Source organism: Lepidothrix coronata, unplaced genomic scaffold, assembly GCF_001604755.1.
Source record: "Lepidothrix coronata isolate B3197 unplaced genomic scaffold, Lepidothrix_coronata-1.0 Scaffold117, whole genome shotgun sequence".
NCBI classification, from domain to species: domain Eukaryota; kingdom Metazoa; phylum Chordata; class Aves; order Passeriformes; family Pipridae; genus Lepidothrix; species Lepidothrix coronata.
In genome coordinates this window covers 2,415,136-2,421,135 of record NW_016690297.1, presented here as the reverse complement: position 1 = coordinate 2,421,135, position 6,000 = coordinate 2,415,136, and the positions used below count along the sequence as shown (strand labels likewise).

At 43.3% G+C, this 6,000-nt stretch overlaps 1 protein-coding gene across 4 annotated transcripts in view; it reads left to right on the top strand.

Moving 5' to 3' along the window:
• FAM49B (family with sequence similarity 49 member B) overlaps window positions 1–6,000 on the top strand; it is a 98,669-nt gene that overhangs the window by 21,459 nt on the left and 71,210 nt on the right. For 3 of the 4 annotated variants that reach the window (XM_017825246.1, XM_017825248.1, XM_017825249.1), the window contains exon 1: window positions 80–187. The exons of the other annotated variant lie outside the window; for it this stretch is intronic. The gene's annotated coding sequence lies outside the window, so the exon portion shown is untranslated. Of the gene's footprint in view, window positions 1–79; window positions 188–6,000 lie in introns of those variants that run through there. 4 annotated transcript variants of the gene reach the window in all.

Here is a 6,000-nt window from a genome sequence, read left to right as displayed (position 1 = left end):
GCCCGCGCGCGCTCCCGCCGCCCGCCCGCGCGCGCTCCCGGCGCGCCCCCGCCGCCGCCCGCGCGCGCGCCCGCCCCGTCCCGTCCCGACGCTACTCCGGCCGAGCGGGGGAGGCGGCGGATCCCGCTCCCGCTCCGTATCCCGATCCCGCTCCCAGTGTCCCGCTCCGGATCCCGCTCCCGGCTCGGTGAGTGCCCAAGGCGGGCGGGGCGCTCGCTGCCGCCTCTGCCGCCGCCGCATCCCCCGCGCGTTCCCGCATCCCGCGACCCCCGCCCCGTCCCCGCGGGCTCCCCCCATTCCCCGCCCGGCTCCGGCTGTTGCTCTCCCCGCTCCCCCACGGCCCCTCCGCAACTTCTCCCGTTCCGCGGCCCCTCCTCGCCCCGCGGCCGCCGCTCCCTGCCCGGGGGAACCACGCGGGTCTCCGGGGCCGGACCGCCCTCCCCGGGGCTTCCCCAGCGGCTCCTTGCCCCCGGTCCTGGGCACAGGATCCAGGTTGCTCCCGGTGCGGCTCCCCCCGGGATGCAGGTGGTGCCGTGGGATGCGGGGATGCGGTGACGGTGTTAACGGATAACGGGAGCGGCGGGAGGGGGCAACCTCTGGAGGGGGCGGCTGCAGCCTCTCGGAGTGTGGCTGAAACATGCGGCGGGTTAAGCAGAATATACAGGAATCGTTGCGAATTTGCCGTGGTTAGGGTGTATCCTGCAGTGCTGTGATGCTGGGACTGTAATTCCAGGTGGGGTTAAGGTGAATTTGGAGTCTGTAGCAGAAGGGTGTTGTTTCTGATCTGCTCATTAAATAAGCGATAAAATCATATTTTAATTCCATTATAATTTTTCCCCCATGCAATTCAAGAATAAGGATGCATGCAACTTAATTTTCTTGTGTTACTTTTTAGTCTGGTGTCGTGTCTTGCGTGGCAATAAAATACGAGCAGTTTCTTCACAGAAACATTTCAGATACCAAAGAAATCAAGAGACTGTGTGTTATGAAGCTTTTTTAAGTGTTCTTTTTTTCCTTTAGCTGTTCCATAGCATCAGCATCCTGGATCCAAATGTCAGCAAGTGTGACAGCTGTCATACTGCTGTGATAGTGGAGTCTCAGGAACATTTAAAATCTGTCATTCTGAGTTTCTGATAACATAGTATGGAGATATAAGTGTTGATTAGCGTGCGTGTTAATCCTCAAACCAGTAAAACATTTTCTAGATTGGTCTAATAATCTGTGTTCTTCCTTATTACTGTTTTTGATGCAAATAAAATTGCAAAGTCTGTTTTGCTCAAATTCTCTCCCCCCTCGCTGACACAGAGTTTTCTTTCTTTGTGCTCTGACTACTTGGACCTTAAATGCAGCTTTAAGTTAATGAGCATTTTCTATAGTAGGTTGTGGCAGATATGGGTGTTGGACAGGAGACATACAGTAATTAGCCTGAGGTTACTGTTGTCGAGGTTGGAACATGGATCCAAACTTAAAAGGTTCCACCTGACAAATATCTTTGTTCAGCAAGGTGCATTGTTTTGCAGAATGTATCTTCACTTCTGTGTGGCAAGTTTTAGCAGCAAAACCCTAAACCCCATGAATAAGATATTGCTGTTCCATGAAGTTGGAGTGTTTCTTGCCTGGCAATACAGAGAGTGTTCCATTGTTGAAACAGAAGCTTTCAGTAGGAGAGCAGATATCTTTTTATCCCAGTCAGACTGTCAGATTTCTTAATGCATATATTGGCTGTCAGAGAGCAGGGGCTGTAGAAAGAAGTGATCCCAGAATCTGTTTTAAAATACCCCTGTCAAGATTTACCATGGTTGTATGAAAGTGAGGAATGAATTTGATCCCATCTGTTATACAACTTCCATTTGTCATCAGGTGCTCTAGATTTTCTTCCTTGTTTGCAGTTTAGCTGGGGCCACCTGAGGGGACAGATTATTGAAGAGATTGTCTTCTGAAAGTTTCTGCCTCTTCCCTGTGAGAACCTCGCTGGCTGTGGAAACCTGGTGTCAGCCAGTTCTGTTCTTGCATACAAAACTGTCCTGTCCCCTTATCTGAGCTTTGCGGGAGTCTTAATGTCTGGGTAAAGAGAAAAAAAGAAACAGTTTTTTGTTGTGTCTCTCAGTAGTTATATATCTTTGCGAAGTAATTGATTTTGAAATTAATTGAACACAATGGTTTAAGGGGAGGACCTTAAGGTGTCTGTCAGCAGACTTCTAATGGTGCTTACTAAACACTTGGAATTAGTACTGTAAAGAGACAGAAGGGTGGGGAATATTTGTATTGCAAACTACTGAATTATTGAGTAATACAGTAACAGAAATTGGCTCTGTCATTTGGGATAGCATAAGTAGGGGCCACTTTGGATTTCTGTAGCTGCTTTGGCATGGTAAACATAAATGAGGGTTTTTTTCCCCTTGCTGTATATCTTGGAGAATACAGACACACAAACAGCCTGAAGTCCCCTTTTTTTCTGTGCCTGGCTGCCAGCTGGGGGCATAGATGGAACCAACACATATCCTATAGTGGAGACGGGCAAAATTAAAGCTTTCCTGCAAGGAGTTGGATTTGTTTCTTAGGCATGTTTGTGTGTGACTGTTTTAGGGTTTTGGGGTTTTCTTTAGGAAATAATGGCACTAATATAAGTCAAGGTTATCACCTTTGCCTTTGTTCTTCCTAAAGGCTTATTCTCTTTAATTATACCAAGAGGTTTTGTCACTGATGTAGATGGGCATAAGTTGAGAAGAATGCCTCCTGTTCATTAAGGTAATGTTAACTACCCTGAAGTATATTATAAATCAATTTTTTGAGACATACTCATCTTAAAAATGTTTGAAAATATATCTTCAAAGCTGAAATATTTTGAGTGTTGTCAAATTGCATCTTGTGGATTATCAGCTGTCAAGCAAATGTGCTACAGGCAAGGCATGCAGCTTGTATGTGAATATATGTGCTGAATCCACACAAGGCTTGAATGTCAGTGACAACTCCTGTGCTTAGTACCAGGATGCAGAGAGTCATCCTGGTAGTCATTTTGGTCCAACTGAATCCCTCCAGTCTATCAACATGGCTTCAAGAGAGGATGAGAGTGTGGGGACTGAGGATATGAAGGAAACTGTGCTTGGACTGGAAAGAGTTAAGGGCTAGGACTGTGAAGTGTTGGCACCACGTTCTAGCTGTGGCACCTGAAATGCATACATCAGTTAGGCAGGGTAAGAATTGTTTCAAACAGTTTTCCAGCTGCAAATGATGGCCACTTGTATGTACCATTTGACGTCTTTTCTAATCCCATTTGTTTCTGTATATCAAGAGCAATTTTAAATAAATTGATGGTCCTTTTGCATACCTCGTAAGTTGTCCTTTATTATTAATCTATGGCCGTATAAACTTAGGAGTATTAGTATTTATTTTCTTCCTTGTGATTGTGGAAAATATAACACCTCTAACCAAATGTAGAGAAGTCTGCATTTCTCTGCAAGTTTATGAAGAAAGGGGCTTATTTGATCACTTTTAATTTCAGGATCTCTTATAAGATCACCTCAGTTTCCCCCCATCTGTGATTCAGGAATGTTCTCTCGAGTGCCACAAGTTGGCTGCTGCAGCTGGCAGAGTGTTTCCAACTCTCTAAAATTTGCTGAGAGCAATAGGCTCTTACATAGGCGCTGTTTTACATTTGCAGTTCCAGCGCTTACTGGAGATACGTGTGTTGGAATTATGTAAACAGCAGAGCTTGACAGAAACTAACAACAAACAATGAACAGTTTTAGAATTGACTAGGTAGGTAACACTGAAAGTATTTTTAGTTACAGCACTTTCTCCTGTGTTCCTCATCCCTTGTGGTTTTAATTTCATTCTACTTTTTAGAAATGGCATTTTGTCCTCTCTGTCACGTGAAGGTCTGATGCACAGAGAATACCTTCACTGTGGAAACAGTGAAACTAGTTACAGGCAAAGCACATTGAAAGGTGCAGGCAAAATGGTGCATTCTTTCGCCTTTGACTCATGATCATTTGAATTTCGGGGTACTTGTAAGACAGTCATAGTTGTGAGGTAAGGGCTGACAGTGTCCCACTCAGTGTGTGTATGTGGCTTGTGAACTCAAATCTACTGTTATAGCCTTTGTCATCTGGTTGTGCTGCCCTCTTCTTTTACTGTTGCTACTGAGTCGGGTGGTACTGATGAAATATTGAGTAATTTATTTCTGGCTAACTCTGAAAATGGCCATTAAATTGATTTGTAAAGAACTTTTGGTACTAGACTTATTATTTTTGAGTGTTGTTTAGTGTTACTTTTTCAGAACATAGAAAAAGAATTTTTATGTTTCTAGTACCTAGACAAGTATTGACTAATTTGTGTGTCTTGGGAAAGACTGTTTGCCTTATTTGCACTAACCTAAAGTTCTAATATGGCATTTGGAGAATGGTATATGACTGATCAAATCCACCATTTTTCCCTACTACATGAAATCGTAGTGGAACTGTAGGAAAAACTGGGGACTAAATACCTCTGAAACATATAGATTGTACTTATGTACAATTTTCAAGCGTATAAAACTAATTTCCTCTAATAATGCTTGTATGGGAGGATATATTTTTATTCTTTTACTCCTGCTTAGGGTGCTGTATGGTTTGTGGTCTTGATTACTCAAGTGTTCGACCTATTCTCTGGCTTGTATCTATAGTACTTGGGATTCCCAGGTGGTCCCTGTACAAGCAGTGTGATTGGTCTGGGACAGCTTAGCTTGTGAGATTGAGTGCATTCAGTTTGGTGTGGCTGTAGTTACAAAAATAGCGTGCCTTGCAAAACAGGCCTTCTGTCTGCCACCCACACCAAAACCTAAAGCTTGATCCTGTAGGCAGTTAATACGTTTGTCTGGGAGGCTGATTCCATCAGCAAATGCTTTACCTGAAATGGGTGTCCACCAGGCAAAAAAGAAATCTTGTATCGGGAATCACTTTATATGTAAGAAAGTGCAGCAGAACACTGTCCTAGATACATTTTTAAAAGCTCTTTTTACTTCAGACTACAGGGCTTAACTGTTCCCCGGTAGCAGGAGGCTGTTCTGTGAGCAAATTCTGTTTAACTGGCGTAGTTCAAAAGACTCTTAAATTCAGCCATGAGGCAATTCTGGTTCTCCTTCAGTACTAGATGATTAAATTAAATGGAGTGTTAATGTGAGTAACTTTTTCTGGTGTACTACACAAGGTAATAGATGAGTTCCTGGGAGCCCTAGTTGCAAATTAGCTGACTGGAAAGCCCCGTTTCTGTGACTAGTGGCTGTAGCAGTTCTATAACTTCAAAAGTTACATCTAATTGTGTATTCTTCCAGTCAGGTGTGGCACTGGATGATGGCTGGTTCTTCTTTCTATTATAGCAGTCTTGAGGGTAACATCCTTACGGAAACGGAATTCTTGCCTTTTTCAGTTATCAACAAAGGTGTTTGTTTCAGCCCCTGATGCACAAATCAGTTTGACCCTTCTGCTGAAGAAAAAAAGAAGGCAGTTTTCTGAATTCTAGCACTGTTATCCTGGAAAAAAATAACAGCTGTAAGAATTAATAAGAAATATATTTATAGCTGTTTTTTTTTAAAAAAAAAAACAAACAACCAAACCTTCCTGTTTAGTGTCCCTGAAAGTGAAAATTCTCAGGCCAAGTGTATTCTGGGCATGAAAAGCCAGTTCATTTCTTGTTGTATTTGCACCTTTTATGTGCTGAGACATACAGTTACTTGAAACTGTTCCTTCCTAAGGTGGAAGTGAAATATGTAACCACCAGGCTTCATGAGGCTTCATCTCACAGATAAAATTGCTGACCTTTTATATAAATGAAGATCATACAGACAAGAGAGAGCATTGTGTAAGGATTGCTTATGGAAGCAGTTAATTGATTTGCTTATGTGTAGAAGCCGTATGTGGGGAGATGTGGATTTGTCAGCTGAACAGGCAGTTGGATTGTAATGATAGTTTTGAAATTTTTTTGCTATGGCTACTACTTGTAGAAAATTACTTGCTGCTTCTT